At 41.8% G+C, this 15,803-nt stretch overlaps 1 protein-coding gene across 1 annotated transcript in view; it reads left to right on the top strand.

Annotated features, from left to right (window-relative positions):
- Positions 1-15,803, top strand: part of RSPH1 (radial spoke head component 1) — a 607,409-nt gene that overhangs the window by 44,428 nt on the left and 547,178 nt on the right. The window lies entirely within an intron of this gene.

Genomic DNA, 15,803 nt, shown 5'->3' with positions numbered 1-15,803 from the left:
TTATTGGAAGAACAGATGAGTGTTGAATCATCAGCATATTGGACTAGTACTGCTTGTTTGCAGGAGGTATATAGTTCATTTGTAAAGATGTTGAAGAGGAGGGGACCCAAGATGGAGCCTTGAGGCACCCCAGTAGTTACAGGGAGGTAGGGTGAGCAAGAGGAGAGCCAACAAACAGATTGCTGTCTGTCAGATAACTAGAGAAGAAGGTAGGGGTGGAGGGAGCTAGTCTGATGTTAGAAAGTTTAGTTAGAAGTAAAGGGTGAGAGACAGTGTCGAAAGCATTTGAGAGATCAAGGAAGAGGCTGGATACTAGGAGGTTTTTGTTTCGAGCTTCAGCTATTGTGTGTGTAAATGACAGGAGAGCTGTAGATGTGCTGTGGTTAGGGCGGAAGCCATGTTAGGAGGGTGTGAGGAGGTTATGTTGGAGGAGATAGTGAAAGAGTTGAGAGTGTACACATTTTTCCATAAGTTTGGAGAGAGGAGAGAGGATGGCAATTGGGCGAAAGTTTGATGGTTCTGTAGAGTTTCTGCCTTTATGCAATGGGATGGTGAAGAAGGATTTCCAAATATCTGGCACTGTAGATTCCTGGATAGATCTATTAATCAAGATAGATACTGGATAAGCAATGGATTAAGCAGCTAATTTGAGGAAAGTGGGTGGTAGGTTGTCAGAGGAGGGAGAGCAAAGTTTTAGTTTTAGAAAGAGTGATTTTATATATGAGGTTTGGACTGGTTTTAAGGAGAAGAGATTACTGTTTAGAGGCTTGGGAGGGACATAGGTGGTGTTTGTGTAGTGGTTTGTGGGAGTAAGTTTCTGGACAGTTTCGATGAAGTGTCTATTGAGAAAGGTAGCAGTTTCTAGTGGGCTATTGTTTGGGTAAGGAGAGGGGTTTGAGGGGGACCCTGGATTGAGGATTTTCTTTAAGGTGGACTAGAATTTCTGTGGATGTGTTTTACATTTATTCTGGGGAGAGTTATAATAAGATTTTTTGTCCTTACAGACATGTCTTTTGACAAGATTCTGAAGTTCTTTGTATTTGAGAAGAAGGGAGTTATGTTTAGTCTTAGTCCAGGTTTTCCAGGTTTTGTCACGGTTTTGCATGAGTGATTTAATTTCCTTAGAGAGCCAAGGGGCCAAGGGACAAAGTTAGACTTGATTCTAATGCATCTTATAGGGACTAGGGAGTTGAGAATCAAGGAATATGTTATTAAATTTTTGAACAGTATCATTCAGAGGCAGGTGTTTAAGGATGGACCAGTTGATATTAGAGAGGATAGAGTTGAATTCAGTCGAATTAAAGTTATGTAAGCTATGCCAGTCTCTGTAGGAGTGGGGTTTGTTTACTTGTGGAGAATGGCAACGTATGCTAGTAGGAAGGTGGTCACTCAAAGAGTTTGGTAAGGTAGTTGGGTTGTGGTAAAGGTTGGGAGAGTTAGTGAGAATCCAGTCAATGGTGGAAAGGAAGAGGTGTTGTTGTGTAGGTAAGTAGGGGAAGATATCAGTTGGTGGAAACCATAGAGGTTGATGGAGGTCAGTGGTATGTTAAAGTTTGGACCAGTCTATGTTAAAGTCACCTAAAATGATAGTTTCATATGGTATGTTGAGAGAGAACCAAGAGATGATGGATTCTAGGATTGGAATCTTATTTCCAGGGGAAATATAAATGGAGACAATGGCAGATGTCTTATGGGGGTTTATATGACAGTTAAGGGTAATGAGTTCAGCTGGATGGAAATCAGGAGTAGGTGTGCTGATGGTGGAGAGGTTTAGGCTGTTTGAATGGAGAATGGCAACACCACCACCCTTTTTGTTGAGTCTATCAGAGTGATAGATGTTGTAACCAGGTGGTAATATTTCTTTGTTAGTTATGTGTGGTTTTAGCCAGGTTTCTGATAGGGCTAAGATATGTGGAGTGCTTTGAGCTAACCAAGCATGTAGTTCGGTGATTTTGTTTGTGAGGCTCCGTATATTCAGTGCATAGATAGAAAGGTGTTTGTACTGTGAGGTTTGATTTAAGGGAGGTTGAGCAGGGAGTGGGCGGTGGGATGATGTAGGGGAGGAGGGGCTGTTTGTGGCTGTAAGATTTAGGGTGTGGGAGAGTGGGCCAGGATTAGGATGAATGTCACCAGCAAGAAGCAAGTTGCTGGGGACTGTGGTAGAGCGTGTTACTGAGAACAACTGGTGGTGAAGTTTTTGCTTGGGTATATAGGAGGCGGGTAGATATCAAGTATAATGTGTTTGTGATAGCAGTGAAAGGTGAGGTTGAAGAGAGATGGGGAGATTAAGATGGGCTAGGAAGGAGAGAAAGATTTGATGCTAGATGTGGTAGGAGAGATTAGACAAGGTTGGGAAAGGTCTACATGATAGCAGGTTAGGTTTGTGAGTGGTGTTAGGATTGGTAAAGAGAGGAATAGAAGGAGCATGGTAAATTAGGTTTTGAGTATAAGAGCAAGTTATAATTTACAAACAGGTTGGGTGTAGAGGAAGTAGAATAAGTAGTGATAGTGTAAGAGGTGGGAAGTTTGAGCAGGAAGGAGAGGTGTTAGTGGTTAGATAATGTCAGAAGGAGAGGGAGTAGAGGCAGACAGGAAGTGGAGTGTGGATGAATGATATGGACAGGAAGGGGAGGGACAGGTTACTATAAATGTAATTGTAATGGGGTGGGTAGGGAAGCAAAGTGAGCATAGCGAATAAAGCAGGGCCCACCAGCAGGAGCTGCAGAACCCATGAAAAACTATCAAGAGAGCTTACAGGTGAAGTGTAAGAGGAACCGGGGTGTCTGGAAGAGGAGAAATAGAAAGCAAGTACAGCGGAGAGAGACTGGAACAGGATAGATTGCAGGGAGAAGGAAAAATAGCCACAGGAATAAAAGCAAAACAGTAGCAGAGGTCAGCAGGAAAAAGTAGTGCAGAAATGGCAGGCTAAAGGAGAGGGGTAGGTAGAGATAAGGAGCATAGAGAAATAGGGTCTCCAAGAGCAAGAATGTCTAGTTAAAGGCAGTGGGGGAGAACAGCAGAGCAGGTAGAAGATGGAGATACTGGGGAGCGGCTCAATGATGTGCAGGAGGCAGCTAGCAGGGCAATAAAAAACAAGGAATGCAAAAACAGTGTTTGCAAGGTACAGAAAGAGAAGCATTAATAGAACATGCACTCAGGTATTATATCCAGAGCGAATAGAGGGAGGCAGTCTTCAATATTAGGTCCAGGGTACTGTTAGTTTCCAGCAGGGTAAGCCAGTGAACTTGTGAAAGGAAATCTGTCCTAAATTATACAAAAAAAAGGAGAGCGAGAGATTGAGGTACTAGTAAAACCTAGAGAGTGAATGCTGGCAATAATGTGTGTGTGTAAGAAGGGGGGGTGTACTGAGTATGGGAGTGCGTGGGGTGTGTAGGTTCGGGCGTGGGGCTGTTTCAGGTGAGTGGGTAGCATGCACGTGAGGCCTAGGTAAGTACTGATTAGCAGGAGAAAAATATGTAGGGGAGATGTTTGTGCAACAGTAACACAAAAGACATTTAAATGCAGTGCAATGCAGTACAAAAAGCGATGCAAATCAATGAGTCTTTTCCAATGAAAATAATTCTTGGACCAATAACAGAATTGCCTATAATCAAGACATATTAAAATGGGCAGGAGATGTTAAATGACAAATAACACCATTCAGTAAAATGTCTAGAAGTTATATGCAGTCGAGAATAGAGGACAAATTAACAGCAGTCCAATAAGGGAAACTATACATGTAGACAGGCTTTCGAGCAGGAATTTGTTTTAAAAAATGTCAGCTAAGTACAGCGAAACAGAAACATTTATAACCCATTTGTAGTCCTGTTTTGGCCAATAAATGGCATAAATAAAGCTAAAAATTAAGTACAACTAATGGTACTTAGCATTTAAGCTATCTCCATACACAAGTGAAATGGTGAGTAAACGAAAAACAGAGCCACTGCAGGGTTGTGTAATAATCCTTACTAAATACAGGATAAACTAGCTTAAAGTGGCAATGCGTTTTAGTCTTGTGCTGTCATTAGGTTGCTACAGGCAGAGAAAAAGCAGATAGGCAAGTTAGCTTGTCAAACCCGGTCACAAGGCAAAGAAAAAAGCTGATAGCAGTAAAAAGTACGCCATTCAGCCACATGGGGCCAAGTTAGGAGTACTTCAGAGTATACCCCTTCAAAAATAATAATAAAAGCCATTGCAGACTGGCAACAAGGCAGCAGAAGCTGAAACATGTACAATAAGGATGCCAATCAGCCACGTGGAGCCAGATAATGGAGTATTACAACTAAAACCCCTTCCCAAAACTAAAATCATTGAAGGTTGGCCATAAAAGTCATTAGGACAATGCGAGCAGCATTTAAAGCCTAGAGGGCAATCAAGGTTTTAAGTGTAGTATTTAAACTGCCAAAAATAATGCGACTACTGTAGTTTAAAAGTGATCGCTAAGGTATTGCGACCACTGTAGTCAGAAAAAGAACCCAGTTACGTGCACAACTTCAGGATGAGGCATTATCCAGGTTTTAAGTAGATATTAGCAGTTAGACAACTAGGAAGCTTGTATGCATCACCAGTTTACGCCATGTTAAAAAGCTCTAAGGTACTACGCCTGCTGTAGTCTGTAAAGAAGTACTCAGTTCACTTGTGAGGAGTTTAAGCTAAATCTGAGTATCCAAGTAGTAACCAAATAAAAAACATGGAACAACAAGTACAACAATAAGGATTCAACAGCTCTGCAGTAAATGTAATACTTTCACAGTCAAAAGCTAGGTCAGTGCTCAAACAGGATTTCAATGTAGAAAACGCTTACCAGATGATGGCCAGCTGCACACCAGGGGTACTTGTCCAGGGCAAGGAAGAGTGAAAAACAAAGATGGTCAGAAAAGAGTGCATGTAGGGCTTTAGAGGCTGCAGTGCATTATGGATAGATGCATAGTAAGACGTCAGTAGGGGGAGGGAGGAGGACAGGAGCAGGAGTGAGGTAAAATATGGTATATACAGCACTATACAGGATGAACTGAGGGAGTAGAGGAGGAATAAGAGATCAGAAAAAGGGAGGGAGGAGAGGAGGAATTAGAGATCAGAACAAAGGAAATAGTGTGCCACAGTTCAAAGACACAAGTAGGAATGCATGCAAAGGTAGGTGATATGGGAGGGTGCAAAGAGTACCTTAAATGGAGAGAAAGGTAGAACACAGAGCAGTGAATGGAATGCAGCAACCAGAGAAAAACAGGCTGAGTAAAAGGGGGAGGAGGTCAGCACAAGGGAGTGAAAGCAGCACAGGGAAAAGGCATTACAGCAATATAAGGGTAGAGATATGGTAGAGTCCCACCACCAGGAGCTGCAGAACCCACAAAAAACTATCAGGAGAGCTTACAGGTGAAGTGTAAGAGGAGCCAGGGGCATCTGGAAGAGGAGAAATAGAAAGCAGGCACAGAGGAGAGAGACTGGAACAGGATAGATTGCAGGGAGAAGGAAAAATAGCCACAGGAATAAAAACAAAACAGTAGCAGAGATCAGCAGGAAAAAGTAGTGCAGAAATGGCAGGCTAAGGAGAGGGGTAGGTAGAGATAAGTAGCATAGAGAAATAGGGTCTCTAAGAGCAAGACTGTCTAGTTAAAGGCAGGGGGGGACAGCAGAGCAGGTAGAAGATGGAGATAATGGGGAGCGGCCCGATGATGTGCAGGAGGCAGCTAGCAGGGCAATAAAAAACAAGGAATACAGAAATAGTGTTTGCAAGGTACAGAAAGAGAAGCATTAATAGAACATACACTCAGGTATTATATCCAAAATGAATAGAGGGAGGCAGTCTTCAATATTAGGTGCAGGGTACTGTTAGTTTCCAGCAGGGTAAGCAGTGAGTTTGTGAAAGGAAATCTGTCTTAACACTCAGGTATTATATCCAGAACAAATAGAGGGAGGCAGTCTTCAATATTAGGTCCAGGGTACTGTTAGTTTCCAGAGTGGTAAGCCAGTGAACTTGTGAAAGGAAATCTGTCCTAACACTCAGGTATTATATCCAGAACGAATAGAGGGAGGCAGTCTTCAATATTAGGTCTAGATTACTGTTAGTTTCCAGTGGGGTAAGCCAGTGAGCTTGTGAAAGGAAATCTGTCCTAACCGGATGATGGCCAGCTGCACACCAGGGGTACTTGTCCAGGACAAGGCATGGTATGCCTATCTCAGATGTGTTAAAGCAGCCAAAGCTTTGAACATTTTTTTGTACAACCCTTTCTGTAGATCTTAAATAACTAACTCCAAGATCACAGTACCTTTGGCTTTAGCATTTTTGACAAAGTATACTATGGGATCCAGTTCTGTGTTTTATGTAATGGTACTTTGTGGCATCCTATTGATATCACTCATATGATCTTGTTGTTTTTACATGCAGTGCTTCATATGTGAGTTCAGTGAACTTTCTTTGCAGTTATCTTTTCAGCCAGAACTTTTCTAGTAATTGATCATCTTTTATGGCCACCATTACCTCCTACTGCTCTCTGCCCATGCCTCAATTAGTTTCTTTCACCATGGAATTTTCTGCTCAAGTCTATTGTGGATGGGGGTCTTGACCTTATTGGTTGCCCCTCCCTCTCAAGGGTGACAAATGGCCTCATAGTCTGCAGGATGTAAGTCTTGCCATTTCCCACTTAACAGAAGTTAGAACTCAGGGATGGATCGTATATGCAGCTGGTGGAGGGGAGATTATTATGATATGGGGAAGAGAAACCATAGCTTGTTGAACTAAGCATGATGATATAGCATCGATCTTCATACTTTTTCATCTCATGGCATATATAAGCTAATTACAAAACTCTTGCGGCACACCAAAAAATATATTATATTTTTGCTGATCTGACAAAAAAGATGTAATTTTGATTGATTTACAAAACAAATAATAACACTAATTACCTACCATTTTTGCTTCAAAGTGGCTTTTTTAAAAAATCTTTTTGAAACTATTTATGATACTTTGTAATACTCCATACTTGTTTAAAACAATTTGTATATATTATTTTCCTCTAATTTACTTGCATATAATATTTAATGAGATATCTGAGCCTGACTTTATTTTAGAATGTCTTTTGTGTGAGATTGAATTTTGGACAGGCACACTCTTAAATCTTCTTTCAGGGTTTCCAGCTGCAATTTTTTTTCTTAATATTATTCATTGCAGAAAAGCTTGATTCACACAAATATGATGTGGAGAAAGGAATAAATGCTTATACTGCTTTTTTTAATATTGGGAAATTCACTTTTAAGAGATAACCAAAATAAAGTAGTATCTGTTGTTGAATGTTTAAGTTTAACTCGTCCTCTTCTGTAATCGGCAAATTTGCCAATTTGCACACATTTAAGACAAATGGATCTTTTATCCAATACAAGAATGATATGTCAAGTGAGCGAAAATATTTTTCAGTATTTGTAGTAAGTATTCTTAAAGTTTGTAAAATATGATCTATAAGATTTCCATACAGTTTGCAACTTTTTGTTAGCTTAAACATTTTTACTGCATTTTTTCTTCTGATTCTTTTTTCCCAAAGCATTAGTTTTTCTTTGAATGTGTTAATTTTTTCGATGGAAGTAAAATATTTTCACAGTCTCCTTGCATACTTTTGTTAAGTGTGTTCAAAGATTGAAACAAATCAGCAAGAAATGCAACCTTATTGCACCAAATCTCAACACTGAGAAAATCAGTTAAATGAGATCGTTGAGTTGTCAAAAAAGTTAAAACTTCTTCTTTTAGTTCAGAAAATCTTGATAGAACTTGACCACAAGATAACCACCTAAATTATGTATGTAATAACAGCTGCATGTGAGAAGCTTCCATTGAGGAACATAGTGCTGCAAACAATCTTGATTGTAACAGCCTGCTTTTTATATAATTGATGATCTTTGACAGTCTCGTCTAGCCTTTTTTCAGCTCAGGTACCGATGATTTTGAGATTAGTAGTTCTCTGTGGAGAAAGCAAGTGAGTAAAACTAATTTTAGGATTCTTTTTTTGAGCCAGTGTATAACACAACCTTTTACACTTCCTGACATAGAGCAGGCACCATCTGTACAAATACGGCTGCAGGAATCCCAAGACAGGATATGACAATTGAAGTAATTATCAACAACATCAAAAATATCTTGGCCCTTCATTGTTTCTGTGAGTGGCCGACAAAATAACAACTGTTCTATAATCTCTTCTTTATAAATACATTTACTGAATGCTAGACATTGAGTTTTGCCAGTGGCATCAGTTGATTCACCCAGCTGGATAGCAAACATATCTACTTCTTTAATTTGCAACTCAACATCTTGGGACAAATCCTGAATATGTTGATAAATAGTGTTATCCGACATTGGAATTTTTAAAACCTCCTTTTCATATTCTTCACCAAGCATGATATTTACAGTTTTACGGCATGCTGGTAAAATTACAGGTTCTGTGATTTATGAGATTTCATTTTTAGCAGCAATTTTTGTGATTGCGTAACTTGCTTCTTGCGTATTTTCTGATACAGTTATAAATTCAGTCCATCTTTTTACTTGAGTAGTCTTATGCAGTAAAAGTGTTTTAAAATATTCAACTGGCTTTTTGCACAAGTGAGAATGTTTAGATTGCAAATGTCTTTTTAATTTATTTGGAACCATAGATTGGTTTGCTGTGTTTTCGCCACAAATGACACATGGGGGAATGTGGTGGATTTTCTTCACTGGATATAAAGCTGAATGACAAATAATCTTTGTCATAATGATGAACAATAGTTTTTAATTTAGCTTTAGAAGAACCAGTGTCAATTAAGTTACTAGATGAGGTATCAGCTGCTGCAATGCTGGGCAAAGCAGCACTTGATGTATTAGCATCACTTTCTTCACTGTCTTCTAATTTTCATTTTTTTTTTAATTAGAAACTTGGCCATGTTAAATCAAATGCTATTGAATAAAAATAAAAAAAAAATTAATTATTTGTGAACACACTTGTCAAAAGTTCAAAAACTGTTGAAATTAAATAAATCTTACACAATTTAAACCGTTTCACCATTCGTAAGTTTCTATGCATACAGACTGAAAACTTTGTATATGCAATAAATCTTGGCATTGATAATGCTACTATGTTTAGAAAAACTCACGTCACTTCTTAGGCTGGGCTGCAATGAAAATTACACACATCTTCCAATAACATAGTAGTAAAGTGTATCAGGTGCTTATACTTGTAAACGAGTGTATGAGTGATCAAATTCAGCTGCAGCACAGTGGGTGATAAATAGAGACACTTGATGTGCTCGACAATAAGAAGCATTCACTGGAATAATTACACAGTACGGTTCACATGCAAAAGAAACATAATGTGTATATTATTGAAGTAAATGTTCATGTAAATTGATTATACAAAATAATTATTAGTATAGAAATGTTTAACAATTTGAGACATGTAAACTGGTTATTAATGCATGAAATTATACATTTATTGCTTTAAATTTCATATATAGTATATGTATATTATTAAAATAATGTTACATAAATCATATAAAATTTGTCACTGTGGCACTCTGGTTGAAAATCACTGATACAGGTATCACTGCCCATGACGTCAGCATACTCATGCCCCCTTGCAACTGTAGTTGCCTACCCTCAATCAGAGAGGCATGCTCTGGTCTTTACCAAGGGGTGTCCTGATTGCACAGAAATCCAGAGTCCCTCCTATTGGGATAGATGAGCTGATATAGGCCTCATTCCCATCCATCTTACCCCAGCATTTCCAGCAACTGAGCTGCTACTTGAACTTGGCTCACCTGGCTACACCGTGGAGCCAGAGGATGATTCTTTTGTTTTCTCACCTGTTTATAAGACAGTTTTAAATGATATTACCATCAGCATATGCCCTTAACTCTTCAGTAGTATGATGAGTATACAGTAGACACCTGTAGTGTGTATTATTCAGGATGACATATTTGACTGTGATGTGTCTGCTGATTTGCATCTTCTGTCTTGATGTCCTTTTCAGTTCCAGACCAAAACATACCACAAGGACATTGGCACAATACTTGATATCAATTCAGAAAACAGAAATACCTTAAAATATAAATAAATGAAGACAACTGTAAGCATGGGTGAACTATATGAATCATGACCTCAAATTGGCAAACAGAGGTCATGTACGAGAATCACACCAAGATGTGTGAAGCATGTTATTGATGCGAGATATCAGAGTTGAAAGAGAGGCAGAGGTGGTCAAAACAGCTCTGTGGGGCATCTACAAAGCTTAAATGACATTACTCTCACTAATAAAATGTATTTACAAGTATTTGCCTAGGATTTTAACATCAAAAATGTATGGGCTGTATGTTAGAGCATGTAGAAATCATGGAGGGTCATGATTATCATGGTTCTTCGTGACACAAAGTAGTCTGTAGGCTTTATAGACCAAGTGCCTTCTGTTATGAGAAGCTGAAGTACCATTCAAAGCCTTCTCCTTGTAATTATCTACATCACCCTGGACCAGGGATAACGTCGTAACTATGGCCCAAGTGGCCCAGGTATGATTAGTGGCTCAGGTGTCTGAGGTGCTGGCAGGGAAGAATAGGTGTGCTTATTCTGTGAGTGGGGCATATGCACAGGTACACAAAGTGGTCTGAGCCATCTGACAGAGTCTGAGGAGACACAGAGAGCTTTCTGAGGTGGGTGCAAGATGGTTTGTAGACAAAAGCTGCTTGCAGGAGTGAAGAGCAGATCAGACTGTCTGCCCATTGCACATCCCATACAGAGTGTTGTGCTGACAGTATGATGCAGAGCCAGGATGTCCTGATCTCCTTGTTGGCTCTAACCCTTAATAGTGCAAGTCTGGGGGTGTGGGGCAGAAGGGTTCAATAGACCTATCAAATGAGGAAGGGCTTAGGGACACCTTCCTGTTCAGCTGCAGGGAGTAAATCATTGAGCAAAAGCAATTATCTGCATCACTGTCTTCCTTCTGGATGAGGTACAGTAAATTAGTGACCATTATGGACATCTTAGGAAGCAAGAGACACAGACAATGGTGTCATAGCTATGCTACATTCTGGACTGTTGGCAATAAGAGGTGTCAAGCTCATATTTATTTCTGAATGTCAGATCATATCTGGGTATGTATAAAAATGGTAGAATGATATATTTCGCCAAAGGATGTGGTTCAGAAGAAACTTCCTTGCATTTACCTGAGCCACAAGAAGATGAGCTGTTATACAGTAATAACTTCATATTCAAAATCATGTTATACATTTCACTACACAGACATTGCCCTGCATTTCAAATCAAACAAGAATTGCTGCAAATTTGCCAGACAGTCTAAGTTCAACTAGCAGCTCAGGTGACTATAGAAACTGGCAGGGAATGATGGGGAGTGAGCAGCTGCTACTAACTGACCTGTCCTGGGGGGAAGGAGACAGGTCTGGCTAATCACAGGTGTAACACCTACAAGGAGCACTAAGGATTACTCAGGGGAGTTTGAGCCTGTTGAGCACAAGCTATAACAGTGATTCTTATACTGGCAGCCTAATGGAATTATTTTGTGCAGAGGCACACTTCCCCTTGGAAGAAAGCAGTGGCAGAGCTGTCAGAAACTACCAAGGGGAGAAGGGGTGCTCTGAGGGGAAGGTAGACCTCTCTCCAGGACCAGCAAGCTAAAATTCCTGGGAAAGAATGAATGGGATGTAGGGCTCTCACCTAGCCTGGGAATGTCTTGCTCCCATACCCTTAGAAAAAAATGGGCCAATTGGGTTCCAGTAGTGGAGCCATCTGATAAGGTCTTGAGGAGCAAAAAAAAAATAACAGACCATTAAACATCTTGCTTTATGTGAGAGGAGGGTAGCAACTCTTTCAAACAGCCATGCACTTCCCCCTGCAGCATGAGCCATGATTTCTCTGGTCTTCACAAGGGAGAGCTCAAGGTTGTCTGTGCCTGTGAGTCCACACAAACCTTGCTGTCCCAAGGAGAGGTGAGCAGGTCACACCACTACACTCATTCCTCCCAGATCCTCCAGTGCCAGGGTCACTAAAGTGACCCCAGTTGCTTGAGATGAGTCAGGGCTCCTTCTCTCTGTGCCTCAGAGTAAGGTTGAATTTCTGATGTTCTGTAGTCCTATCTCATCTTCATTCTTACATATGGGATCGGAGCTGATCCTCGGCTCCGACTCGGCCTATTTACAAGCTGGAAGTCTTCCAGTTGGCTCGTGGCTAGGTAGGTATCCCATGGTGCACCAGTACAATCCCCAGATCTCATTTGCCACATCAACAAGTTTGGTTGTGCTTCTCTTTGGCTCTGGCTAAGTTTTGCATTTACTTAAACTTATTCAAAAATTTTTTGGACTGTTTTAGTCATAAACTGTTATTGTATCATTGTTTAGTCACAGTTAGCGTAGTTTGCAATTTAGAATAGTTAGTCTTTATAATTGCGCCATTTGGTGCAATCTTGGCCTTTTGGCCTTTTTTGGCTTCTTAGTATTGGTATCCTGTGTGCTGGTTTTCATTTCTTAATAGACTTAGTATTTGTAGGCAACTTTTGCGCTCTGTTAGACTGTGTGTTGTTAGTAGGCATAAGCCAAGTTTTTTGTGGATTCCCGCTTGTTGAATTGTTATAGTTGTTAACAGAATGAGGTTCTGTTTTATTGCTTAGTCATAAGTCTGCATTATTGCGGATTCCTGCTTGCTTCATTGGTTACTGTTGTTAACAAAACTAGGTTCTGTTTCCATTGTTTAGTATTCCTGTTTGAGTGTGTGAATTTCTCTGCTTACTGTAACTCTCTAGGTCTGTTTTAGTTAGAAGACCTAGTTTCTCTGTTTCTCTTCCTGCCTGGGCTAGGCCCATTTAAGTTAGAGGACCTAGTCCTTGTGGTGTCTTTCTCTTTCCTGCAGGGCTAGGCCCATTTAAATTAGAGGACCTAATCCTCCCACTCCTCTTTCTGTGTGTGTGTGTGTGTGTGTGTGTGTGTGTGTGTGTGTGTGTGTGCTCATCCCTGTGAGAATGTCTAAAGAGAGTAAGGGCCATAAGCCATCTAGCTTTAAGAAATGTATTAAATGCTCACAGATGATGTCCATAATGGATGGCCACAGTAACTGAGTTTACTGTTTGGTGGCCATCCATTTACAGAAGACTTACTTATTTTGCCACTTTTTCAGTGCTAGGGTGTTACAAGAAAGGAAAAACAAGCTCATCCTAAAAGGTCTTCTTAAACCTTCCTTTGAAGAAGATCTGGCTAGCTCTTCCTCCTCTTCTAAATCTACAAAGGAAAAGTATAAGTCCTCTAAGAGGCCCTCCCACCCCGGCACCGGCTGGTGTCTCGGAGCCACCTCTTAAAATTACCAAATCGGATAAGTCCACTGTCTCATTGGCTCCACAGAGTTTGGTGCCGACAGAGAGCAGTACTGTGATTATAGGGTCGGTTCCAAGTATTTCGGAGCCGACCACTGAGACCATTTCACAGAGCCGGTCTATGGATCCCTTACTGGTCTCCCCTATATTGAAATCTCCAATACTGCAGAGGTCCCTCTCTCCTACTCTGTCATCCAGGTCTTCCAGGAGCTTATCGGAAGAAGATGTGGAGAGGGTAGTGTTGAGACTGTTGAAGTCATCTGCCTTACCTAAATTGTTGTTGGCTCTGACCCAGTTGGTTCTGGAGCCACTTGAGTCCATTAAGCCCCCTTCAATCATTCCTCCTCCGAACCATGCTGGTCTTTCAGAGCCGGAGTGTTTGGTACCACTGGTGGAACCTTCAGTTCCAGCTCCCCCTGTGGCTGTTTCGGAGCTGAGTTCTGCTCCGACACTCTCGGCGCCATCCGTAGTGTCTAGGAGCCAAAGCTCCCCGGTCAGCCTCGACAAGGATGCTTGGAACCGAACTTCTTCAGTTCCGAGTCTTCCTCTCAGCGCGTCGGCTAGGGTGAGTTCTGCTCCTATGTCTATCTCAGAGCCAATGGCTCTGGAACTGATGGCATCCTCGGCCTCCTTGGAGCCGGGGAGGTCTTCGGAACTGGAGAGGTCGGCATTCGAGATTATGAGGAGTGTGCTGTCCCGATCGTCAGCTCCTACCAAGGGTACCAGCACTCTTCCCCCTAAGGCACCTACTTCTGTCTCAGCTCCTACTATCTTCTTGGACAGTAGAGATCCTAAGCCTCAGGAGCCACCAGCTGGTGGCCCCCACTCTTCCGAGACCTCCCCAGAATATCCTTCTGAGGAGCCTCCATGGAAGAGAACATGTAACAGGAAGCATATAGACTCTCAGGATGAGTCTCTGACCTCTGACACTGACCTCGAGGACTCAGAAGGGTCCCGCAAGTCGTCCTCTGATGATATCTCCTTTGTAGACATCCTGGAGATCCTTAAACAGAGGTGTGGCTGGCCCACTGTCACCCCTTCTGATGAGGAGTCAGTGTACCTGAAGGCTTTTGTGTCTCAACCTTCAGCCTCTTGGGTGTCTCCACCCTTCGACGAATGATGGAGCTAGTTCGTCGAAAGGTGTAGGATACTCCTGATGCCATGGAGCCAGTCCCCAAGAGACCAAATAAGTTTCTTTCTGCACCCCCAGAAAAGGATTTTTTGTCTAAAGGTGTTCCCGTAGATGCCATGGTGGTGGCGGTGGCCACTAAGAAGGAGCTAGCGAGACGTCTTCTTCTGTTCATCCGCCGAATAAGGATTCTTGAACGATGGGCAGATATGGGAAGCATATCTTTTCTTCAGTGGCATTTACCCTTAGATCACTGAACTACCTTACTCACTTCACGAGGCTTCAGAGAGATCTCCTTAAAGAGTTAGGAGATTCTCTACAAGGTACATGTACTGAGGGAGTCCCTGACAAGGTGCTTGCCCAGTTGTCCACCTTGAACTCTATCGTCAATTATTCCATGTGGCTTATTTCGTATGCAGCTGATGGGGCGAGTAGAGCAGCAGTTCAGGAATTTCCCTAAGGCGTCATTCCTGGATGTGTTTGTGTAACTTTGTGGAACCGTTCAAGTCTACCTTTACCAATGCCCCCTTCAAAGGTTCCTCATTGTTTGGACCCAAGGTAAAGGACACTCTCACCTGGTGCGAGCAAGAAGAAAAAACACTCTCTGCAGTGGGAGTACGTTTTATTTTTCCCTCTAGACCATACCCTAAGGGTCAAAGGGGTGATAAGATGTGGTTCAAGAAGTCCCAGAGGTTTATCCAGGATGCACAGGGTGACTCCTCCTTCAGAGGCAGAGGAGGAGAGGAGGAAGAAATGGTAGACATCGCCCTAGTGGCAGGTGCGGTCTGCAAAACCATGGAGGCCGCAATTCCTTTCAGGACTGGTCTTATCAGTGCTCCTGATGTGGGGCCCGACTGTGCTTCTCTGGGGCCAGTCAGGGGTCCCATTTCTTTGTATCCAGAACCCTGGCTGGGTATCACTCAAGACAACTGGGCACAAAGAATTATTATCAGAGATTATGTCATACCCTTTTCTCTTCCACCCTTTGTTCCCAAGAGGATCCTGGATGTTCCACCCAATCACAGGGATCAGGCAACTGTGGAGGTCAACAAGTTGCTGTCAAAAAGAGTCATCCAAACTGTCCTAGTAGACCAAATAGGATCTGGAACTTACTCCAGATTCTTTTTAGTGCCAAAATGTACAAGGGACTGGAGTCCCATCTTGGACCTCAACAGATTGAACGAATCAATAAAGAAGGACAAGTTCCGGATGGTGACACTGCAGTCTATACTCCCGTTGTTAGGGAAAGACAATTGGATGTGCTCAATAGATCTCCAAGATGCCTACTACCACATAAAAATGGACAGGGCATCGAGGTGTCATCTATACTTCTGGCTGGTGGCCAGTCA

Source organism: Protopterus annectens, chromosome 5.part0 (genome assembly GCF_019279795.1).
Source record: "Protopterus annectens isolate FY-2018-M chromosome 5.part0, PAN1.0, whole genome shotgun sequence".
NCBI lineage: Eukaryota > Metazoa > Chordata > Ceratodontiformes > Protopteridae > Protopterus > Protopterus annectens.
Note: the sequence above shows the minus strand (reverse complement) of the source record. Positions and strands in the feature narration are given on the sequence as shown.